Genomic DNA, 25,464 nt, shown 5'->3' on the forward strand with positions numbered 1-25,464 from the left:
CCCCGCTCTCCGCAACTAGAGAAAAGCCCGCACGCAGCAATGAAGACCCAACACAGCCAAAAAAAAAAAGAAATCCTGATGTGATGATGATAACATTAAATGAATAATGGAGAAGTGCAAGGCACGAACAGCACCAAATAGTAGCCAACCAGCAAGTGTTTTCTGTTTGGCTTGGACAACTTGATGGTCTCTGTCTCCAGATGATACTAATAACTGATACTTACTGAGCACTTACTATGTGCCAGGCACTGGACTAGGTGCTTCACAGGCCCCAGTTCATTTTGTCTTCACATCAATCCTATTGGTAAGGTGTCATTCTTATTCCTCGATTTATAAGCACAGAAAGCTTACACACTTGCCCAGCTCAGTCGGCTAGAGATTAAAGGCCCAGTGGGTCTGTTCAGTTCCAGAGGCCATGCTCTAAACCCTCCCTATTCAAAGTGCGGCCTCTGACTGGCAGCATCTGCACCAACTGGGACCTTATTAGAAATGCAGGATCCCAGGGCCTACTCCATACCTACTGAATCAGAATCTGCATTCTAGCAACATCTACGGTTGATTCCCATGCACATCCCCGTTGGAGAACCCCTGCTCTAGACCACCAGTCCAGCTGATTTACAACCTGGTTTTATCTTGCTGAAGGTAATAATAGAATGTTTGCTTTCTCCACACGTGCACACACACAGCTGGCAAGTAAAGCAAGCAAGGTGGTTAGGGGTTACAATAATCCATCAGTGACACATGCAAAAGGCATATTTTAAAAAGGGCTGGGAGGACTCACGTCAAACACTCATCAGTGGTTACCTCTGAGGAGTGGTATGGGATGGGGAGAAGGGGTGGTGGAAGCGGGGGGCCATTTGTTTATTTTTTTCGTTTTTAATATTTATTTATTTATTTATTTGGCGGCACCGGGTCTTAGTTGTGGCACGCGGGATCTTTAGTTACGGCATGTGGACTCTTAGTCGCAGCATGTGGGATCTAGTTCCCTGACCAGGGATCGAACCCGGGCCCCCTGCCTTGGGAGCATGGAGTCTTAGCCTCTGGACCACCAGGGAAGTCCCAGGCCATTTGTATTATCTGAAATTTTTAATAAAAAGAATGGAGTTGTTTATTGGTTACACAATTTTTCAAAAAAAGAATGACAGTTCCCCGGAAGGCCAGGAAGGGGGTGCCTAGGGAAGTGTTGGTAGAAGAAAAGGGTCGCTGGGCTTGTAGTCATAAGACTTGGATTCAAGGCCAGGCTCTGCCCCTAATTTGCCTCGGGACAGCAGGGCTCTCACTTGGCATCTGTGGGCCTGTGTTTCCCCCACTATAAAGGGGGGTCACTCCACGCACCCTTCCAAGCCCCACAGCATGGGTGCAGGGACCAACCGCGCAGCGAAATGCACCAGAGGCCCGCGTGAAGGGCAGGGTGCGGTGTTTCTTGAAAGGAAAAGCGACGAAAGAAAGCAGTGAAACATTCCCCCTCACTCATTCCATTCCCCAAACACAGACAGTCCATGACTTTATAAGGAAGACACACACAGCAACCTGGATTTAGAGTCCGTGGGAGCCCCAGGCTGATTTTCAAATCCTTATTCGAACTTAAAAGTTAGGTTTGGACGTGGTTCAAAACACAGAAAGAAAGGGCTGTTTCTCAGCATCTTGCCCATTCTCTTTGCTCCTCTCCGGGTTTCTCTGCAGGCTCAGGACTCGGGGATGCTGTGTTGGGGCACAGATGCTCCCCTCTGTGTGCTTTCCATGCCTCCCCACACACGGCCCCGGCCCCGGCGCTGCCTCCCAGCTGCTCTGAGGGTCCACAGTTCGGCTCACTCTGGCCGAGGCCTTAGTTTCCCCACTTTTATCTTAGAACTGGAAAGAGCAGCAAGTCCTCCCCTAGCTTGTCTCGGGGGAGGGGTGGAGTCTGGGTCCACAGGGATAAAGGCACTCGCTCAAACACACAAAGCTAGCTTAAAATAAATAGAGCTGGGTCGGGTTCTCTATGACCTTTGGAAATACCTCCTTTTCCTTAAGATTTTTCCATCATTCCTTTGCAACTTGTCCCCTCATTCTGAGAGACACACAGATCTGAAGACTAAAAGCTGCTGTGCTTTTCCTCAAACTGAATGATCCTAAAACCACACAGTCTGAAGGTATCATTGAAACTGAGCCAGAAAAGAATCCCCTGTCAGATTTTCCAATGAGAACCAGGCCCTTCGAAACCATTATGAGCTTCAGCTACAGTGAAGTAATGGCAAAAGAAGCCTCCAGGCAGGCAGTTCCAGCCCCAATATACTTATGTGGCCTTAGGCACCTAACTTCACCTCTCTGAGCCTCAGTTTTCTCATATGCAAGACAGTGAGAGAACCGGCACCTTTCCGGTTTAAAAAGAAGATTCTAGATAAGAATAAAGCCTTTCATGCAGAGTAGGAGCTCAGTAAATAGCAACTATTACCATCATGATCATCTCATTCAGGACCATCCATCCCAAAGACAGGGGTCTGTCTAAATCAGTTCTCCACTCCAGTCACACATTAGAATCACCTAAGGAAAGTTTTTTCCTTTTTTAAAAATACCCGTGCCCAGATCTTATCCCCAGTGACTCTGATTCAGTGGTGTGGATTAGGCCCGAGGGAATCCGTACATTTTTTTCCAGCTCTCCAGGTGATTCTAACGTGCACCTGTGATTGAGAACTGTGCTCTAAATCCTTGCTTCTCAACCTTTAATGTGCACACGAATCTCCTAGGGGTCTTGCTAAAATGCAAGTTCTGACTCAGTAGGGTTAGCATGAGGCCTGAGATTCTGCATTTTCAACTAGCCCCCACGTGATGCCAGTGCTGTGGTTCATGGCCTCTGGAGGAATGGCACCCAAAACTCAAGGTCTTGGGCAGATGGCTGGCAAGTTTATAAGATTCTTCTCTGGAAGTCTCAAAGGCCGGCTCTGTCTAGCCAGGCTAGAGCTCACTGCCTCCTGGAAGTAGACAGCCAACTATATGCCCTCAGACTGGGGCACAAGGACCCAGAACCAGAGCTTGTCCTCTGATGACTCTCTCTTTGGCTTCATGTTGCTGTTTTTTGGCGGTGGTGGGTGAGACGGGGAGGGGTGGTCTAGCAAGAGCCTGCAGACAAGCGTGGCCACAAAGGCACACTAGCAAGTTAATCATGACACCGCACCCTGCATTCCCGTGGAGTTGCCTTCTCAACACCGTCTAAGACAAAAAAGCCAGAAGGAAAGGGTCCTAGTTACTTTCGCTCAGATTGGCGGGGTGTAGGAGGGCATGGCCCAACCTGGCACCATGTCCCATCCAGAAGGAGCTGAAAACAACTGCACCTCTGGTCAGCCTGCCTCCTCTGATCAGCCAAGCAGGAAAGCTTCCTGCCTGGAGCTGGCTAGGTAAGTGTGCACAGTTGAAGGGACTCCAGGGAAACATGAGCTGGGAAGGGGCTGGACCGGCAAGTCCCTCCGGCTTGGAGGGTGGTGCATTTTGTGACCCTAAACAACATCAACAACACACCACTGACTGGGCACCTATTCTGTGCCAGAGAATTTTATAGAAATACGCTAATTTGATCCTCACGTCAACTTTGCAAGTCAGGCATCACTGCTTTCATTGTACACGTGAGGAGACTGAGGCTCAGTGGATAAGTAACAGAACTTACAGAGGACAGAGTCAGGATCGGAAGCCACGCTCAAAACTCCTCAACTTACCCTTTCACAAGAAAGGGAAAAGGGTATAAATCAACAGAACTGAAAGTGGCTTTGGGTCTCCAAGAACAAAGGCGGATGCTTGTTAGCATTGTTATTAATCATTATCTTCATCAGAAGTGTAGTTAAGAGATACTGGGAGAAAAGGTTGGTGTCTGTCCTGACGTTCAGGTGGCTAAGCCCAGACCCCTGCAGTCCCCAGGCCCTTGAGGGGAGGGTGAAATGCACCTGACGACTCCAGGGTGAGTACAGGAGTCTTCAGGGGAAGGCCTGGCTGTGGGATACAGCTAGGGTCCAAAAACCCAACAGCTCAAGGAAGGAGACAGAGCTGAGCCACAGCTGCATGTTCCTGGCACCTGGGCCACCATGCCAGGCCCAAGGCTGGAAATGAAACTCAACTTATGCGCCCATGGGTCCTGAGGGCCAACCTGAACCTGTGCCCCATCGCCTCACCCCTGCATAAGTCACGGAGGCTTCCTGAAACAGCCAGGGGCCGTTCAAGGACGACGGCACCAAGGGCCAAAGAGGCCATGCTGGGAGCCTCTGTCCCATCGGGCCCCAGGTCCCTCCTCCTCCCAGCACCCTGGCAGCTCTGGATTAATATTACACCCATACAACCCCGACAGTGGCTCCTGACCATCCAGCTCCGTGAAGTTCTGAGGCTTAAAGTAAAGACAAGCTGGAGGTGGGGGGAACAACAGGGAATGCACAAGGAAGCAACAGTGTAGCCACTGAAAATGTTTTAAAACCACACCATTTCATTAAGAATGCTCATTCTACAGTGTTACATGAAAAAGCTACATACAGAAGTATGTAATCAGTAAGATTACAACTAATTTTTTTAAGAATCCATGCATATTAAAATAAAGAACAGAGGGAAATACAATCAAATGTTATTGGTGGCACTATTTAAATGATCAGAATGATCATTTTTGTTGGAAATTAAGCATTTTCCAGTTTTTCTGGAATGTAATGTAGAATGTAAACTACACAGGGGCCAAAGGAGCACATTCTTTTTTTTTTTTTTTTTTTTTTAATTGAAGGACAGTTGATTTACAAGAGGAGCACATTCTGACTAAAGTCCGTGTGTCTGAGGAGTCAGGATGAAGACTTGCGGAGACGGCATAGCCCAGGCGAGGCAGCTCACCGCAATGAGACGGAACAGGCACGTCTGCAGTCCAAGGCCACGGGGCTATGGTGCTCAGACCTGGGCCAGTGGGGGACCCTTCCCAAGGGGCTGGAATTCTCCAGGGAACATAACAAAAAGCCCCTTAACCCTTAAAGCACTCTAAAGGTCTCTGGTGAAAGGCGCCTACTGAAAGAGTGCAGTCAGGTGCTCTGCCCCAGGCTGGGGGCAGCAGACAGCTGCCACTGCAGGCTCCAGTGTCCCTCGAGACTCCCGGCCGACGAGGATTCCTGCCTGTGCTGCAAAGCCCCACCAGCACAAGGACAGAAGAGAGCCGAGCTTCACCATACGGGGCTCAGGAGCCTCCTGGGAATGCCGGCGGGAGGGGGAATGGCAGGTCCCTAAGCCCTGTGCAAATGTGAAGGAGGGAAGAGGTTTAAAGTGAAGGAACGGCACCAGCTGTCGCCAAAACAACACTAATTACAGGGGCTGTGCCGCCTGAACCAGGCCGGGTTCTGCAAGCAAAGATCCTCCCAGGGGCCCGACAGTCACCCAGCCGCCTGTGCTTTGCTGCCTTGTGACTGGGCTGCAGGCCTGTCACCCAACTGGGCAGGGAAGCCCAGGTCCAGAAAGCGGCTTCCACACGTCCTGCTTACTGAGACGTCCCAATCACAGGGTCAGTTGCCTGGGCTGCGGGCCAGGGCCAGGAGACACTGGAATGTGGACAGGACTAGAGAAGCTCCTTCTCTGGAGATTTTTTTTTTTTAACTTTTGGCTGCGTTGGGTCTTCGTTGCTGCTCGCAGGCTTTCTCTAGTTGCAGCGAGCAGGGGTTACTCTTCATTGCAGTGCGCGGGCTTCTCATTGCGGTGGCTTCTCCTGCTGCAGAGCACGGGCTCTAGGCGCACAGGCTTCAGTAGTTGTGGCACGCAGGCTCAGTAGTTGTGGCGCACGGGCTTAGCTGCTCCGTGGCATGTGGGATCTTCCCGGACCAGGGCTCGAACCCATGTCCCCTGCGTTGGCAGGAGGATTCTTAACCACTGCGCCACCAGGGAAGCCCTCTGGAGCTTTTAAAGACCTAAGTATCTGGAATAGTAACAGGAAAACAGGAAAAAATTGATGTCCTTGTCCCTTGAAGCTGGGGAAGGGGCAGAGTCAAGTGGAGAGACCAGAACTGCCAGTTCTCAGGGGCCCCTCACTCGCAGCTCACAGCTCATCCGGCAAGGAGCTCAAGTTCACCATCACTGACGGGGGGGCGGGGTGGGGGCGGCCCTGGACGTCCTCCTGCCCAAGGCGTTTCTGCTGAGACCCTGGGGTGGACTGAAAAAGGCCCACACTCAGGAAACCAAGGGGGTAGGAAGGGCCCGGGTCCAGACCCGGGTTTTGTCCCTGTTCTGTGGCTTCCTAGCCATGGGGCTGGTGCCAAGCCGCTTCACTCCCCTAAATTAGGTGTAAGCGGTACCCATCCTCGCTACTGCATCAAAACGTGTGCGGATCCACGAGAAACGCATGCGATGGTATTTCTAAGACTATCAAATTCTAAACAAATGGAAGGTGTCATTATGACTAGTGGGGCGTCATTATAAAGTGGGGGCATTTTGCTTCTCTCTCATGACAACATGCAAATTAGAAGCAAAAACAGACACATGCATTTTTTTTCACACCCTTCACCCACACACCCTAAAACAGGACTGGATGGGGCTGCCTCAGGAACATAGGAGGGGAAAGGGAAAAGGGAAAGGGAGAAAGGAGTAAACAAAACCAGCGAGACTAGGGAAGAAGTAAGAAGGTTAGAACCCAGATTCTGGCCTCCTGGGAACGAGCCCCGCGTCCCTGGGAAAGAGGCCGAGATGAAAGAGAGGCGCAGCTGGGGGAAAACAGGCCGTGAGAACAGGATGCGATTGTTCACCAGGACAGGCTGAGCAGCCACCCCGGCTTTGTGCGTTGATGTAATTAAGGCCCGGTAGGTGGGGGCCGAGGTTTGGAATCCTTTAGCTCCTCGCTATTCTCCCGGGACAGCTGAGCTCGAACTTGGGGCTGGAACTGGGGGTGGCTCAGCTAAAAGGGGGCAGTGGCCCAGGCGGCCAGAGGCAAAGCCCTCATTCCTGCCTGAGAGGCACTTCCTTCTCCCCAGTACTGTCCCCGGGAGTTCCCTGAAGGCGGGCCTCTGCCCTGACCCCAGTTAACACTCCCACTAATTGCTGGGGCTGCGAGAGCCCAAAAGCCCAGGGAGCAAAAGAGCCAGAGTTAATTAAGGAGAGAAAAAAAAGTCTGCTTCTCTGTTCTTCCTTCCCCTCCTCCTTGCTGCTCTGGGTCGGGCGTCTAGTTTCAGGGAAGCTCCAGAGGCAGGGATCTCCAGCCTGGAGCCAAAACCAACAATGGCACATGGAAATTACTGAATGGGAGCAGCTGGGCCGCGAGGGCTTCTAGGAGCCTTGCTCCAAAGCTGCCCAACTTTCCAAATTTCCCAGAGGTATGTCAGGGGGCCACTCCCCACCCATCCAAAGGAAAGCCTCATGGTCTCAGTCCAAATACTGTTTGCTCTCAAATAAGCACAGCACAAGTTCTTGCTACCAAGGTGGGATTCCTCCAGAGGGCAACGGGGCATTCTGTAAGCTAAACAGTAATAATGCAACACAGGCATTTGACAAATATTACCTCATCTAATTTCACAACTACCCTATGAGGTAAGTACTATCCTTGTCCCGACTTTATAGATGGGGAAACTGAGGCTTAGAGGAGATAATTAATTTACCCAAGTTCAACAAGCCAGCAAGCAGCAGAGGAACGATTCAGACCCCCGCACTCTGACTCCAAAACCTGCCACTTGGATATTCTAGTACACTAGTAACAAGCCTTGTGGAGCTTCTTAGCCAAGGGTCCTTGAGATTTTGATGAGGTCCAGGGATCTCCCCCCAACGACATCAAATGCACAATTTAATGTGTTTGGGTGTGCATACACTCTTCAGGGTGAAGGAGGGTGTCAAAGTTCTCTTTAGATTATCAGAGGGGTCTGGAACCCAAAAAGAGGTTAACAAACTTGGGCCAGTGAGGTGATACCCCAATCAATGCTTGCTAAGTTGACTCCAGAACACAGATCTTCTAACTTGAGCCCTCTACTTTTTCACTTCACCTCCCTGTTCTGATGAAACATCCAAGAGGGAAGCTGAATTTCTCCGCAAAGGGACGATGCACTGGCAGTTTAGAATTAGGCAACTTAGCACTGAAAATCCACCCGGCCTGCTTGGGAGAGGGTATCCAAGAGATACACTGTGGGCGAGGAGAGGGAAGAGTTAACAGTCCGGCCCTGCGGGTGAAAGGGCTTTCCTACCCACTGCTTATTACTTCTTTCCACTGCTGCAAAACAAGTTCCAACATTGTCCCAATTCTGATCCTTGGTTTTGCTTGGATTCACATAGAGGAAAATACATTACCAGCAGCTCCAAACTATCAGAAATTCACAGGGGGAAGAAAGTCTCTGTTCCAAACTGATTTGCTACACTTTTAAAGACAGTTGTCTATCTAAAAGCAATGGTATTCCTTAAGTGGAGCCACTGTCCTCATTTTCAGATGCTCCAAGACAGCAAACAGTAACGATGCTGCTGCTACCCACAGCTGACAGCCAGTATTATCAAGCACGCGTTCTGTGCTTCACCCATGCTTGCCTCATTTAACCCTAACTCCAACCCTATGAGGCAGAGGCATTATTATCTCCGACTTACAGATGACAAAATTAAGACTCAGAGAGGCTAAACAGCTGCCCAAGAACACACAGCAAGTTCAGTGACAGAGCCAGGATTCAAACCCAAGTCTATCTGACCCAAAGATGGGGCCCTAGACCAGGGCCACTTAAAGCAGGTCTGCAGACCATTCAGAAACTGTTAGTCGTGGGTCCTTGGCAAGATAAGCACAGGAAAAGAGAGTAAGGATTTAGAGACGTTTCTAGCAATTTGATATTGCTACCACATTCAAGCACGCGACAGCAGACTTGTCTCTTTGAACAGGGAAAGCATATAGACCAGTTAAGACTTGTGCAGGGCTTCCCTTGTGGCGCAGTGGTTAAGAATCCGCCTGCCAATGCAGGGGACATGGGTTCAATCCCTGGTCCGGGAAGATCCCACATGCCACGGTGCAGCTAAGCCCACGTGCCAAACTACTGAGCCTGTGCTCTGGAGCCCACGAGCCACAACTACTGAGCCCGCATGCCACAACTCCTGAAGCCTGTGCGCCTAGAGCCCATGCTCCACAACAAGAGAAGCCACCGCAATGAGAAGCCCACGGGCACCGCAACAAAGTGTAGCCCCTGCTCGCAGAAACTAGAGAAAGCCCGTGCACAGCAACGAAGACCCAATGCAGCCAAAAATACAAATTAAAAAAATAAAAAATAAAAAAAAAGACTTGTGCAGAGGGTCATGCTCATCGGGCCACATATCCGTCCTCAAAAGAATGAAATAAACCACCTGTCCTTCACCTCAGAGTTTGAGAAGCACTGTCCTAAAGCGCTCTGCAAAGACGGGCATCTATGCCACTCAAATGAGGCCACCCCCTCAGTTGCCCCCCTCAGCGAGCAGTCTTCTAGCAAGGCACTCCTCAGGCTTTTACGTGCCCACAAACCACCTGGGCATCTTGTTAAAATGCAGACTGACTTGGGCAGCCCAAGGTGGGGCCCAAGACTCTCCATTTCTAACCAGGTGCCGTGGGTGCTGCTGGTCTGGGGACCCGACTTCGAGGAGCAAGTTTCTAACTGCACATCACACAGGGACAGATAAGGCTGGTTCCAGAAACTCCACCGGACAAAGCCAGCCAGAGCCCAGCAAAGGGCCCAAGAACAGGCCCTCCCCCCGGGACTGGCTGTGAGGGGGCAGAAGGCCCTGCATGGGACCGGGTTCCCATCACAGGCAGCCCTAGCAACACACCTTTCCCACCCCAACCTGAGCCTGGGACACCAGGGGCCCTTTTTTCCAGAGTTGCAGAAACAAGGCCTTAAGGGCAGAGAAGAGCGGCTCTGAAGCATTTGCTACCTATAACCAGACCCGAGAAGAGGAGGTATTCTGATTAAACTGTGCTTCCTGCCTCAGCTCTGCTCATGCCACCCTGCAGCTGGATCTCGGACACTGATGCCCTGGGAGGATTACCACACACGCGTGTTTGGGTCATCCCAGGAGGGCAGAAATGGCTACTCAGTGGCCACTCCCATGGCCAGAAAGGGCCACGAGCAGGGGAACTCCAAGGGGAAATGGTTCCCACTTCCTTCAGGTTACCTGTCCTATTCCCTGGAAGTTCTTGACCGTAGAGACTTTCCTCCTTATTACCAATCTCTCTCTCCTAATTCAACTTATGGCGCAAGGACTGAAGGACTATGTACTTATTAAAGGGGCAATTCACAGTAAAATGCTCAGATCTCCCACTCATTCAGGGATTCACTCTTTCATTCAAAAATATTTATGGGGCAACTGCCACGTGTCAGGTACCATGATGGACGCGAAAGACGAGGGACACTTCCTCACTCTTCTCTAAGAAGTAGGGAATAAATGACCGAAGGGGCCATGAAGCCAAGCCATTAACTAAGGCAAGGGGCACTGCGTCTTCCTGGAGCCAGAGGGAAGGCGAGCTTCTGCACAGTAGCTTTCACATACGCATGGACTTAGGGAAAGTCATTCCGAGGGTGGGGCTGGGCACTTGAGGCCGATGGTACCTGACAGGGGCTCCTTGACTTGGCTCACAACAGGGCGCAGAAAGGCCTGAGGGCTACTGACACACACAGCAAACACAGTCAGAGGGGCTTGACATCCGAACCAAAAGTGTCTGGACAAGACACAGACCCAACTCTGGGGAAAATCAGGCTGAAAAAACCAACTCTGGATCTCAGCTGACTCTCATGAAACCACGAGGCTCCTTCTTTTTTGCGAAAGCAAACAACATTCTCCTACCTCCAAACCCTGCCATGTGCTATTTCCGTACAAGATGCTCTCACCAATGTCAGTAGTACTACCACCCCTAACTGTGATAGCCAAAAACGTCCCCAGACACTGCCAATGTCTCCCAGGGGACAAAATCATCCCCATTTGCGAACACTGTACTGGAGGAATGGCCGGAAACCCTGGCTGTGCATGAGAAACACCTGGGGAGCTTCTAAAACTCACCCATGCCTGGGTCCCACCCCACACACATTCTGATTCTGGTCTAAGATTCTATACGTAAACAAGAATGTCTGTCACTCTACAGGCCCTAATGTTGCTTTAATGTGCTGGCTGACTCATCCATTAGACTGACTCTCTCCAGAAGCATGAACTACATCTTTTCTTCCCCTCTCTCCACAAAGCTCCAGACAATGCTCCATGCAGTGTCTATTTTATGCTAATCAGAAGAGTCTGGAAAGTTCTTGAGCCCTCTCCACCCCCACTTCAAAGGAAGAAGCCACTTCAAATGGCACCATCTCCCCCAGATGCAATAGTAGATGACAAGAAGAATCTACAACCTCCAAACCTCAAAAGCAGGAGGGGACAGAGGAGATGGGGGCCGATGAGAACGCAGCCACCTGATTTTGGTCTCAGTGTCCAACCTCTGAATGAGTCCCCCTTCATGCTCTCCTGTGGGTGTGAGGACCATTTGCTAAATGGCCAATACGCCCACCTATGTATACTCAAGTGTATTGATCCCCCACTTTTCTTGACCAGAATGGGGGCAGCAGCAGCAGTAGAAACTCCAGTCTACCTGATCGAACGCTGTTTTCCTCAGGCTGACGGTGACTTGAAAATAATTGCAGGCCCAGAATCAGCTCCTTTCTGAGCTGGAAAGGTTAGGATCTTTCCCCACACCTCGCTCAAGGATCCCCAGGGGGATCTGGAGAGCTGATTGACAGAGGCCTGGCCAGTGTTAACAGTTAACTGATGTAGTCAAGTTCATGTCCTGCCTCCCCATCTCCCCACACCTGAGGCTGCCCCTGCTGGCCACCTCTTCGGACAAGGCCAAAGAGGGATGGAGTGTCAAGGGAGAAGATCTGGCTATTAACCCCTAGCCGCCCTAAGTGGAAATGCATTCATCATTCACACATTCATTAACAAATGTATAGAGAATACCTTAAAAGTGATATAGGTGCTTAGAGAGCAGACATGCCATTCTTCCCAATTTTTATACTTGAGTTAAAGACAAAATGAAGGGAGGGAAATCCAACGGCCAAGCTCCCCCAAAGACAGCAAAGGCTATTCAAGCTCCCAAGATCAGCTTTCTCACTAAAATTCACTGGCTAATACATAAGAATATAAATTGCCATTTGGTTACATTACACTTAATGAATGACTTAGTATTTTCTCTGATATTTTCTCATTTGGTATTCATTGCCCAAAGGATGAGTGAGTCTTAAAGATCTGCTTCAGGTGGCCCTGGCTAGCTTGCTAAAATCCGTCTAGGGCAGGGGTCCGCAACCCCTGGGCCGCGGATCGGTAGCCATCCACGGCCTGTTAGGCACCAGGCGGCACAGCAGGAGGTGAGCGGCGGGCGAGACGGCGGAGCTTCATCTGCGGCTCCCCATCGCTCGCACGACCGCCTGAACCATCCCCCAACCCCCCCAACCGTCTGTGGAAAAACTGCCTTCCACAAAACCGGTCCCTGGTGCCAAAAAGGTTGGGGACCGCTGGTCTGAGACACCGAGGCCTTCCATTCTAGGATGCCAGCAGGATAGTGATTTTTTTTTTTTCTCCAAGCTTCCTTCCCTCCCCTCAATTACACACAGACACACACACCCTGTTGCCTGGAGACTGAACACATTCCTCATGCTTATGTTTCTTTTCATTCTCCAGAAGCAGGAGCTGTGGAAACTGGGGCCTCCAGGAAACAAGCCCGGGGCGGGGGAGGGGGGAACCCGGAGTGACACTTCCTCACCAACAGGCCACCCCCTCCCCGCTGCCCCCCTTTCCTCCCCGGGTCTGAAAAGCCCGCTGGCTGGAACTGAAGGGCTCCCACAGGGAACAAGGCCCCCTTTGAAAGCCCGTGTTGACCGCAGCCCGGCCGGGGTTGCCATGGCCACGGTCCTCCTGGCAGCCCGGAGCCGGCGCAGCGCCGGGACACCCGTCCTGACCCCCTCCCCGGGGCCCCCGCGGGCCCCCGACACCCCTCTCCTGCACCCCGCAGCTGCTGGAAGCGCCGATTTTCCTCAAATCAGAAAACATCCTCCTAAAGGGGACGAAAGGGGATTAAGGCTCCCCCGGGAGCAGGCCGGCGGCGCCTCCCCGCCCGGCCGTCCGCTCACAGGGACAGGGACCCGCACGACCTCTTTCTGTCATTCATTCTCGCCGTGCCCGGGGCCCAGCGGCCGGGGAGGTCGGGAGGGGCCGGCTCGGGCTCGGCCTCGGCCTGAAGCCGCGGGCCGCCGGGACCCCGGGCCTGACGGCGGCAGCCGGGCAGCTCCAGCCTCGCCAGACCCACGTTCCTCCCGGTCCCTCCCACCACCACCCCCCGCCCCCACTCCTAGAAGCCAGAGAGAGCGGGGCCTCTGAATAATTCAGCCCTCAAATTGCTCTGTGGTCGGAAGGGTTTCTTCATTTATTTTTTAACTCTCCAGGATCTGCAGTTTCACCACGGGAAGCACTTTAATCCCAAACCTGGATCTGGTTTGAGACCCAGGGCCTCCCAGGACTGCAGGGAAGGGGTCACTGAACTTCCAGAATCCGGCCAACCGCCCACCCAGCGCCAGGGCTGGGAAGCGGCTGCAGGTCGGGAGGAGGGCGCAGGCCTCCAGGGAGGAACTGAATTACTAGAAAGCCCTGAGCATCAGCCCCCTAGACTGCCTCTAGTGGGCGATGCCCAGCCCCCTCCAGCTTCCCACCCTCCCTCCCCACAGTCCTCTTGTTCACTCTGACTCAAGAGGGCTGGAGCACACAGTGTTACCACATGGCCACAGGTCCCTGGCATCGGCCAGCTTTGGCTTTCGTTAATCATATTAGCTAATATTTTACTGAGCTTTCATTTCATATAACCCTCACAATAACCTAATGAGGTAGGTACTATGCATATCCTCATTTCACAAGTGAGGAAACAGACTGGAGGAGGTTAGGAAATGTCCCCAGGTCATATAGCTAGCAAGTGAAGAAGGCGGATTCACACCCAGCTGTCTCATTCCAGACTCCAAGCCGGAATCCCCACGTTACATGGCCTATGCATATGCCGCACACAGCATCCTCAAGGAGCAGAACTAACTCAGCCCAAAGAGGTGAAGAGCCTTGCTCATCGTCACACAGCCCACTGGGGCAGTGTCGGACGAGGACTGAAATGCCATAATCTGGGCTAACATCCTTTCCACAATCACAGTTTCAACTACCGAGGCATCCGTATTTACACAGGTGAAAGCACACTCAAAGTACTCCCTCTTTTACAATGTTACGGTCTAATGGCCTATAAACGTAGCTTGACCCCTGGCAATGCCCCATGCTAGTCCTGTCCGCTCCCTCCAGTCTCTGCTCCGTGACCTTCCAATAAACAGCTCTCCTGCCTCCACCAAAACTTAAATCCTCTCCCACAGCATTATAATCTCTCCCACCCCCCTTCAGGGCAGTGCGATCTCCAAGATTCCTAACGAGAAATCCCACACCACCCCGCCAGCTCATATTTATGCAGCACTTTATAGTTCTCAAAGCTCTCTTACAGACATTATCCAATCAACTCGACAACCCTTGAACTAGGTAAGCACCAGCACCTTTCTGAGGACTGCCCCCACCCCCATTCACAGGGGAAAGCCCCCAAGCCAGGTGGTCCCAATGACCATGTGTTCCTGATCTTCACTGCTTGGACCAGCAGGAGACAGCTGACACAAAGGAACAATCAGATTCTTTCCTCAGGAATTTGAATCAAGGTTCTGAGATACAATTCAGTCTGATGGTTACTGGAAGGAGGATGGGTATATTTGGGGGCCGAGGACCCATGACATCTGGCACACATCCACAGACGCAGTGGTATCCTGCAGTTCCAGGCACTTGGGAGGCCAGCCGTATTTCCTGCCCTTGATTCCTCCATTCCCCTGTGGCTTCAAATAGCTCAAGCTGGTTTCTGTCACTTGCAATCAGTAGAGTCTGAACTAACAGATGGGTGGATAATTATCCTCCTTTTGCAGATGAGGAAAGAGGCTCACAAAGGTGGAGTGACTAAATGAATATCACATGACCAAAATGTAGTAAAGGAGAGGTTAAAATCCCTGCGATGTGACTCTCCTTCAGTGCCATCTCTTGCCTCCTTCCTTGGATTAAAGAAAGTGGCAGGTGCTCCCTTCTTGTTAGTGTTAAAAAAAAAAAAAAGATAACTGAGGATAAGTGATTAGGCTGGAGGCACTCCAGTGGATTAAAGCCACTGGACAAGAAATACAAAATCCTCTCCTTTGAAACCATGAAGACAACCCTTTGCCCCTCTACATTTCCCAGCCTCCTTTGCAGTTAGGTTGGAGCCATGTGACTAGTTCTGGCCAAATTAAATACACACAGAAGTAACAGGTGTCAGTTCCTTGCTAAGGCAGTTAAAAGCCAGGGGCTGGGGAACTGTGATGGCCCCATATTCCAGATGGTGTGGCTACAGGTGGGGGAGGGCTGTCTAACCCACGTCAGACTTTCCATGAGCACAAATGAACCCTAGATGGTGTCAAGCCACTGGGATGTCAGGGTTTGATTATTACTGTAGCACAATCTAGCTTCTCTCCTGGCTGAAACACACGAATCATTCAACCGGGGCCCTTCAGCACATTTCTCTGGTCTGCAGGATGCTGTATTTGTTTGTCTAACATTCATTTGTTCAACAAATATTTCTAGAACACCAAGTCTAGATGCTGTAACACGTACATACAGCCAAGAGCACAGTAGTGAAAAAGACCCAATCCCTCTCCTCAAGATGCTCCCTATCTGGTGACCCACAGGCCCTACCTTGGGACTAAAAGGCGCAGTCCTACAGGTGTGAAAGCAGGACCTCCCACCCAGCCACTGGCTAAACTGAGCCCCAAGAAAAGTTAAGCTTCCAGGAGGCAAAGACAGCTTGTCCCAGCGACTCCAGGAGGGTAGCAGCCAAGACTGAGTTCGCACCAGGTTTTCATACCCTGGGCTCTACCAGCTCCCCTCCTGCCAGCCATGCGGCCACACACAAGTGCCTCCCTTGCCCTGGGCACAGAACAGAGGGGAGAAGGCATCAAGGAGGAGTCATCAAGAGAGCAGGTGGCTGGTAGAAAACAGCAGCAAAAGACACAGCTCATCTGCCCTCACCCTCCTCTGCAGCAAGAGTTATCTCCTCTGGGAATTACACCCCTGCTTAATTTATTTTAGCCCCCAAAGTCCCCAACAGCTGAGCTTTTTTCCCCTGACCCCATGTAGCTGAGGGCCAACCAGAGAAATCATCACTCTGTCTCTTTCTGCCAAAAGCTAGATGAGGAGAGCAGTGAGGCAGGTAGGGCCACCACATACAGTTGTGCGGGCTGTTCACTGCACAAGGTGCCCATCCAAAGGGGCAAATGGGGCTGGAATCCAGCCTATGCTCTGCTTACCAAGCTGCATACCCTGAAGAAAGGGTCCCGTCTTCTAATTCACACAAAGGTGTCTGCTCTGTGCCGCAGCCCCAGAAGCACTGGAGCAGGGGCTTCTCCACAAGGAGCGAAGAAGTTTGGTGATGGGTCGGTGGGAATGTACTGTACTAGCCTCTCTAAGTTTGGAGTATATTTGAAAATTTTTACAATAAAGTTTAAAAAAAAAACCACATCCCACTCAGTAAGTGGCTGTATTACTTAGGCATGTCACTTTACCCCGTAGCCCTCAGCCTTGGTTCCCACATCTAAAAAGACAATAATCCTTGGCTCATAGTTTGGTACAGGACTAAATTAAATGACTGAAGTGAAATGCTTGAAACGAGTGAGTCCGCTTACACATGGGAGCTGTTAACAGTAGCTACTGCTGATGGCTGGGGCAAGAAGGAAAACGAGGCAAAATGGGGGCAGCGGGGCCTGGCGGAGAAAAGCAACCGCTCTGGGGAAAGTTCGCCATGAAGCCAGAGGGTGTCTGAAAACACAGCTGCCCTATTACCATTCCTAAACTGGGCTTCCAGGGGGCTGATCTGAGGGAGTTTTCTTGCAATCCCTCCCTCCCAGGTGGACTTCGAATTCCTCTGGGGACTCCAGCCTCGGCTCACAATCCAAATGACAGTCCACAGAAAGGTCACAAAGAGTGGCTCAGAAAAGGATGTGCCCCCCAGCTTCCTCGCAAACTCAGAGACAAACAGGGTGGCTTCTGGGTGAGGTGGGGCAGACAGGGACTACTCACACCTGGAAGGCTCCTATCTGAGTTCTAAAGAGAACAAGATGTCCCCAAAGATGTCCCAGGGGAGTCAGGTGTTAGCACAGGGAGGGCCCCACCCGGGAGGGCCCCACCCTCCTTCATGGGGTGGAGTCCAAGTGGCCATTCACGTCCCTAAAGGTCAAAAACTATGTTTGCACTGTCTAGTTGTATGTATGAATTTTTACATTATTATCTTCAAAATTATCACTGCTATGTATGAATTTCACCAGTGGTTTGCCATTTAAAAATGACACACCCCCCAATTTACTTCCCCTTAAGGCCTATTCCTTCCCCAGAGCCTCACGGGGATGGAGAGGGCTGGAGGTGGCAGTGGCACAAAGCTGGGAGCCCTTCCCAAAGCCCCTGGGGGAATCTCACCCTTGGCTCGAGCCACCAAGACCCTGTGTGTCGGCCCGGCCTCTACCTTGGGATACCCACACAGAAGGCCTCTGGTTTCAGTCAAATGCCATCTCACTCACTCGTGCTTTCTTTTCTTTCTTCTTTTGCAAGATGAAAGCTAATAGGATGATTCATTCTCTTAAGTCAACTCATGAGAAGAAAGGAAGTCACCCAAGTTCCCAATTCTCTCTCCTTTGAACACCAGCCACTCCATGGCTCACCCCCATATGCATTTCACAGAAATGCAATAACAAAGAAGAATTTCCACTAAAAAGCCCATCCTTCACCTTGCCTTTCATGTCTCAAGAATTTGCTATCTGTATCCATGGCAGTTAGTTCTAAGTTTCTGAAGCTGTCACAGCTGAGGGCTGAGTTGGGATGTAAAGACAGGCTTCCAAATAAAATGTGATAGGAGAGCAAAGAGACACATGGCCCTTAAATCCACAGCGCAGCCCCTCACGGCAGGGAGTAAAAGTCCACCCAGAAAATGTCCTTCTCTGTCCCTGTCGGCTCTCTTCAGCTCTGTCCCAAACTTAGAAACAGCTGTTTCCCTATAACTCCAAAAAAAGCTCTCATATGCTCCATCTCCTCATTCTTTCCAACACTGTGATCTGTACACTTAATCTACCTCCAGGCTCAGCTTATCCCTCCCTCAGCTTGTCAAATAAGAAGAGGAACAGTCAAGGAGTAAGAAGTACAACACAACAGCAAAGCCCTCTTGGAAACACCGTCTACAGACTCAGCAGCCTGGCTTTCTGAGTTCAGATCCCAGCTCCTCAGTTACCTAATTGTGTGACCTTGGGCACGTTGACTTAACCCTCTGAGCCTCCGTCTCCTCATATGGAAAGTGGTAAATAATACTATACTCATACGGAGCTGAGTAAATAAATATATACTCCCAAAATGTATAGGATGGTGACTGGCATGCAATAAATACGTAATAAAAATGTTATCATTATTAGACCATCACAACCATCTAGTGCAGTAGGGATTATTATTAAGAGCTCTAGTTAACAGATGTGTTCAAAAGCCATTTGTTGCCGGGGTACAATAATAGATTAACCTCGGGCTTCCCTGGTGGCGCAGTGGTTGAGAATCTGCCTGCTAATGCAGGGGACACGGGTTCGAGCCCTGGTCGGGGAAGATCCCACATGCCGCGGAGCAACTGGGCCCGTGAGCCACAACTACTGAGCCTGCGCGTCTGGAGCCTGTGCTCCGCAGCAAGAGAGGCCGCGATGGTGAGAGGCCCGCACACCGCGATGAAGAGTGGCCCCCGCTCGCCACAACTGGAGAAAGCCCTAGCGCAGAAACGAAGACCCAGATAGCAATCAATCAATCAATCAATCAATCAATCTTTTAAAAAAAAATAATAGATTAACCTCAAGAAAAGTACAAATTAAGAAATTAAGTGATCTGCTCAGAACAACACAGAAGACACAGTCCACACATGGCAGAGCTCAGCCTGGATCTCTCATCTTGGACTCCAAATCGCACACTCAGAAATTTCACACTTTAACACGCTCCCTTCCTCAGGCGTGGAAATTTGAGAAGTCCCATGAATCAGCATGAAAAACAGATTTCAATTCTATAAGCCCCAGAGAGTGGCAGTAACTCAAGGGAATGTTGCAGGATTTGCCAAACGAAATTAATTTCCATTTGTTTTCATATTCCAAGAAAATATACCAAAACGGCCTTGTACCACCTCACCAAAGGTGTCAAAAGACCCCTCAAGGCCCAGGATCACACTCACCTCAACAATAGTTCAGGCTCCCTCGGGAGGCTCCCAGGCTGTCAGCAATTTGCCAAAAAGGTCAGTGCAAATCATTTGGGAAGGCATTTGTGCAGGCCTGGCCTAAGACATGTAGACTTCCACCAAGCCCGTAGTTTTTCAAAACATGCACTGTCTTCACCCTTGATAAATAGCAGCCAGGCTACAGAAATATTTCCATTACACCCAAAAGCCTGCTTGCCACCACAGCTCATTGATATGGATGTTTCCAATTTGAGGAGAGCGCAACAAAAATATTGAGAAACACCCCAACCTTTCCAGCAGAGGTAACCATTCTGGCATTTAGGAAACCTCTGAACACTAGTAAAGGATGTTTGTGGACACAGATTATTTGGGAAACATATGCCCTCATGCCCAAAGTCTAACTATATCTAATACATGGATTGAGCCCATTTCTTCCAGCTCTATTACGAACGTTCATTCATTAGAAGATTTCTACACAAGTACTTTCATCAGTGCTCTTTGTGTATTTCAAGACTGTGATGAAATCATCTTATGGCCATGCTGGAGAGAACTAGGAATAAAAAGAGTTCAGCACTGGAGCCCTGGCTCTACCACTAACTAGCCACGTGATTTCATGAAATGATGATAATAACAATAATAATAACAACAGCAGCAGCAGTAGCAGCAGCTAGCATTTATTGAGAACTTACGATTTGCCAAGCACGTGCTAAGGGCTTAATAAGTGATCCTCATTAGCAACCATTAGGGGATATTATTACTCCCATCGTATGGGTCAGGAAACTAAGACTCAGAGAGCTTGAGTAACTTGCCCCAAGAACACAGCAGCAACTAGCAAGGGTGGATTCAAACACAGGCAGTCTGACTTGCAGTTCTTAACTACATACCATAGTTCTTTTCAAGGTGCTTAATGACCCAGGACCACAAATTCCTCTAGGAGCCGTCTGGATGATCTTCGAAATCCTTCCTGGCTTTGAAATTCAGTGATTCTCTCTTTTAGAAATAAAATGAATTTATGACTTCGAGGAATAAAATGCAAAGATGCTCTAGCACTGCTAAGGTGGGATGAAACATCTGTGTCTGCCTCACCCAGATCCGGTCAGGGGAGGAAAAGTGCTGATTTTCTAGGATAATGATGCCCTGTGAAACCACCAGACTGGCCCCAAACCGTCTCAGGAAAAACGACAGCTTGAAGACAGCGTCTTACAAGATGCTCCAACTTGCAAAGGTCTGCAAGTTCTCAACTATCAGCTCTCAAACCTTCATTTGTCTTTTTTTTTTTTTTTTTTTAAGGAAACTCAAATGCAAGAAGACGCAAGTTTTAAGGATACTGGTACAAGGTGTGTGTAGGCCTCGTGGCACACTTACACCTGGCTTACCTCTCAGCTCTGCACCTGCTCATGGAAAACCCACCTCATCCAGGTAATCCGTGTTTTACAGCTTCCCTACAACTTCCCAGCTCAGTAGTCCTGTAATTGTGCGGGGTTTTGCCTGTGCACACCTGCTGATATCTTCCTTCATACGCTGCCTCCCAGCCCATAGACACACACATGCTCAATGGCCGCCTTCCCCGACTCCATCTCTGATTCATCTTCCTCCTCTCCCTGCTCAGCACAGGAGTTCCCTGCCCACCCACCTTGCCACTAGTGGCAGCCAATGGTGAGACTCTCCCAGCTCACTTCTCTCACTCGCCCTAGCTCCCGCACGTGCTCTCTCTCTCTCTCTCTCTCTCACTCGGCTCCTGGTACAGCCTGAAACCGAAACTAATCTCAGACCTGAACGAAGTGAAATCATTTCCTACGCCTGATCACCCTACACGACCACAAAGAATCTTCTCCTCAGAGCTCCAGATCTAGCGTGTTGGTCGCCGGGAAAAACAGAGTTCTGCAGGTGCCTGCTAAAACTCGATGCTTCCTTAATGAATAGGCAGGAGGAAGCAAGAGATCCTCCACAGGGTTTTCTGCTGCTGCTGCTTTTCTTTAATTTGCACAAGTTAATTTATATTCACCCCAGGAAGTAAAGTTCACCACCCAGTATTTTAAATTCATTTTCCAGCATCGGTTCATGTTTGGCTCATTCTTAAGCAGATTCTCTTCTGAGAGCAAGCCTTGCTCCCTTCGGAGATCTCTGCAGCCATCTTGCTTGCTATGCAGCTTAGATGGCTAGACCACATGCTTTTCCTAAATTCAAAAAATGCAGCCTTTACTTTCATGCTGGGAACAAAAACAACAACTACAACAAACAAACAAAAAGAGCAAGTCATCATAAATGAACATAATGTCTGCCCTTGAAACCCTTTCAAAGAATTATACATTTTGAGAAAAATCCCAAACTGTTCTGTTCATCATTCTTGCCCCCAGCATGCTTTTGGATGCCTTTCTCTGTTGCTGGGGGCATCATGTAATGATTCAGTTGTTGGCTTGGGCAAAACAGAATTGAAATGGTAAATGCACTGGCCCAACAAGTGTTTGGTAAAAGAGTAATAACTTGTGGATCGTCTGCTATTTACTCTTCATTCAACAAAGTTTACTGAAGGCCCCGTAGGTATGCCTGAAGCTCATCTAGGTGCTGGGCCAGGACGGTGAATAAGATGACCGCTAGCTCCGACTGGGCCATTCTCAGAAACATCTTGTGAGTAGGAGCTGAAGCTTTTCTCTAGTGCCAACAGCCAGACAAGCGGTCAACTACTTGCAGGTCTCCTGCAGCCCTCTTCACGAGGCGTGGACTCCATCCAGTAGGGCTGCGGAGTGCCCCCAGAATGCATCCCCTCTGACAGGGATTGACACAGGCCAGCACACAGCTGTTGGGCAGATGTGGTTTGTGTCTTGGCTCATTAATGAATGAATGAGCCACTTACGGTGATGGGCATTCTTCAGTCACTTCAATGGTAAAATGAGGGGTGAAGCCAGATTTGAGCAACATTCTAGCTCAAAAATTCCAGCTCCTTTTCCCCTCCCGCTGCTGAGCTGACACAGATCTCGAGGGGCCTCTACTTCATCTTCCTGTCTCCAGAAGAAACCTCTTAAACCACAAAGACAAATGGAACTTGTTCCCATTGCTAAAGACCTTCGGGGATGGCCATTCCCCTCCGCTCCTGTGAGTCACTTGTTCTCACATCTCACGTCCTATCTGCAACACTGTCCTGAGACCTTACTCGAGTCCTTCCTCTGCAGTTTACATTCATTTGCCTCTGGTTCTGCTTCTAAGTACGGAGAGACAAGAGCGAATCACTGTGTTCTGAGCAACAACTCTTACAAGATTTTTATTTCTTCTTCAGCATGTTCACTGTAGGCTGTATAGGAGGTGACTTTAAAAACCACAAAAGCATCAAGGTAGCCAAATAAGGCAAGGGTGTTGCAGGATCCAGAAAATTCGACCCTCGGTTCTACTCAGAATTCACAGAGTGGGAGAACGATATACTCTGTGGTCAGATCAAAAGCCCATGGGGCAGCAGCCACCTTTACCCTCACTCAGCTCAAGTGCCCCCTCCTGCAGGAAGCCCTCCCTGTCCCAGCTCCTCTTCTGGCTGGAAAAGCATCCCCTTCTTTAGCGCTTCGCCTCAGTGCAGCATTTGCCATGGCAGCTGGAGTTCTAGGCTGACATGTTTATCCCCCCAACTAGACTATAGCCATCTCCCAGGCAGGGGTCATGTCTTAGTGACCTTTGTACTCAGGGTCAGGCCCCAGGAGAGTGTCTGGCACTTAGCCAGTGGCTCTCAGTAGGCTGTGCTAGGCTGAACCCTCCAGGCACGTCCCAATGATACTTGAATGTTGCATTATCATCCCTTCACCAAGAGCACGTAACCCCTCCAATCCCCCCACCCAGCATCCCCACCTCTCAGCCCTTGGCTCAGTAGGGGTCTCTCTGAGACTTTCTCTAAAGATGTAAGCTCTCTAGCCAGGCCTCTTGGGTTCAAATCCTGGCTCCGCCAGTCTCTAGCCATGTGACCTTGGTCAAGTTATTTAACCTCTTTATATCTCCGTTTCTTCACTGAAAAATAGATATAATATCTCATAGGATCTTGTGAGGATGAAATGAGCTGATCCACGAGAAGCACTTGCAACAGGGTCTGACCCACAGCAAGTGCTCAATGAGAGCTGGAATTATTATTTCCCAAGCCTATTGCTTCACAGAACCCCTGACCCGCCCCGGCAGCTTCCACTCTTGACTGACATTGGGCTGCCCTCCCCCCACTAGACCCCCTTCCTCCAGGCCCCTTCTGCCCGTTCCTCCAGGACCAATATTAGCATTAATATAAAAAGCAATTTGGGCTTCCCTGGTGGCGCAGTGGTTAAGAATCCACCTGCCAATGCAGGGGACATGGGTTCGAGCCCTGGTCCGGGAAGATCCCACATGCTGCGGAGCAACTAAGCCCGTGCGCCACAACTACTGAAGCCGGTGTGCCTAGAGCCCGTGCTCCGCAACAAGAGAAGCCATGGCAATGAGAAGCCTGCGCACCTCAACAAAGAGTAGCCCACTACTAGAGAAAGCCCACACGCAGCAATGAAGACCCAATGCAGCCAAAAATAAATAAATAAAAGAAAGAAAGAAAAGAAAAAAAGTTAAAGAAAGAAAAGACTTTTAAAAAATAAATAAATAAATAAAAATAAAAAGCCATTCAACCCTTTTTACTGATTACGATCCTCCCCCCACCCCACCCTCACCAGCTTAGAGGGCAAATTCTCCAAAGAGAAGGGAGAAGAGTTGGTTCCACAGCAGGGCTAAGAACGCCGAGTCATTCTGCCCCCAACTATGTTTCTCTGTCATCCCTTGACATTTCAGCTCCTCATCTCCCCTCTGCTCAAAATTTAAGCCTCACCCTACCCCATCCCACCCCTCCAAAAGCCAGCCTCAGCCTCTAGTTTTTACCAAAGATCTTCCTTAGCAATAAGAAGCCTCAGAACATTAGCACCCAAGTGAAGAAATAATAATAATAATAATAGCTTCTGTCTGGCATAGATCTCCTTTCATTTTTTCTAAAGCTGAGAAACTGAAGCATCTACAAAGTCACAGAGTAAGATGGAGAGCTGGAATTGCAGCTGGGGATATGTATGTAACTTCAGATCCTGCATTCTAAACCACTAAGCTATTATGGAAATGGGCACAGAGTGGCCGGATTGCCTCCTGGGGGTGGAGGTTAGAGGGATTTGGAAAGTTTTCATCCCACCAATCATTCCTCAGTGCATTTCACATTTTATGAAAAGGGAGTTTATGTTGACAGGCATTGTTACTCTATTTATCATTTATGACCTGTTTTAAAGATAAGAGCTATAACTGCATTATTAGGAGTCCATTATATTACTCTGACACATCAGAGATGCCTACTGGGAGGTTAAAAGCAGAGAGCATCAGAGAAGAGCTGAGTGAGCCGACACAACCAGCATTCTAAACTCACCAACCTGTGGCAGCCGGTGCAGCCGCCGACAGATAAGCCCTGGCCACCGATGTATGTGAATCTTTAGTCACCACAATGGGACCCTTACATCCCACCAACACAACTTCCAAGTTCCAAGTCAGGGACCACTGGACCACAGTGTCTCCAAAGCCCTTCATGGTTCTCACTTCCTGTTAAGTCTAAGAGCCAACAAAACGGAGACATCACCTCCTCCAGGCCACCTTGTATAGTCAGAGGTGATCCCTGTCTGACTCCCAGCTTCTCGCCCCCCAAGGCTCCAGAATACACTTGCCTATGTTGCTTATTGCCGGGATCAGGGAAATCCATCAGGGCAAAGTAAATGTAGGAAGCTCTGAAGGAACAAACTAGTCTGAGTGCTACTACCTGCTCAACACTGCTTGCTAGGCAAAGAAAAATCTGAACTACCATTGTCTGGGGGCACTTGAACCTAAGAAGGGCTTCTCAATACCAAGCAGAGAAGTCACCGACAGCAGGCCCTACTAAAGGCTCTTCCAGATCCCCAACAAGTATAAATGCCACCAACACCTGAGCAGCAGCCCAGGGCCCAGTGAGCTTTGGCTAAGAAAGAAAAGGCAGGCAAGGTCTCCTTGGGGGTGCACTGGGGATGGTGACAGCCATTCCCTCTGGCCCCGACTTGCCTAGTCCAGAAGGATCTAAGGAACCTACAATACCTCGATCCTGGCCTTGAACAACTCTGCCTGAAGACCTCCTCAAAAGGAGGATTGTCTTTCACACTTACACTCTCCACTGAAGCACCTTCTCCCACCTCAACCCCGTGGCCCCAAGAATGAGC

At 50.0% G+C, this 25,464-nt stretch overlaps 1 protein-coding gene across 3 annotated transcripts in view; it reads right to left on the reverse strand.

The window, feature by feature from the left end:
* CUEDC1 (CUE domain containing 1) overlaps positions 1–25,464 on the reverse strand; it is a 75,080-nt gene that overhangs the window by 47,441 nt on the left and 2,175 nt on the right. The window contains exon 2 of one of the 3 annotated variants that reach the window (XM_036837086.1): positions 20,143–20,248. The exons of the other annotated variants lie outside the window; for them this stretch is intronic. The gene's annotated coding sequence lies outside the window, so the exon portion shown is untranslated. The remainder of the gene's footprint in view (positions 1–20,142; positions 20,249–25,464) is intronic. 3 annotated transcript variants of the gene reach the window in all.

The sequence above is a fragment of the Balaenoptera musculus genome, chromosome 20, assembly GCF_009873245.2.
Source record: "Balaenoptera musculus isolate JJ_BM4_2016_0621 chromosome 20, mBalMus1.pri.v3, whole genome shotgun sequence".
In the NCBI taxonomy this organism is placed as follows: domain Eukaryota; kingdom Metazoa; phylum Chordata; class Mammalia; order Artiodactyla; family Balaenopteridae; genus Balaenoptera; species Balaenoptera musculus.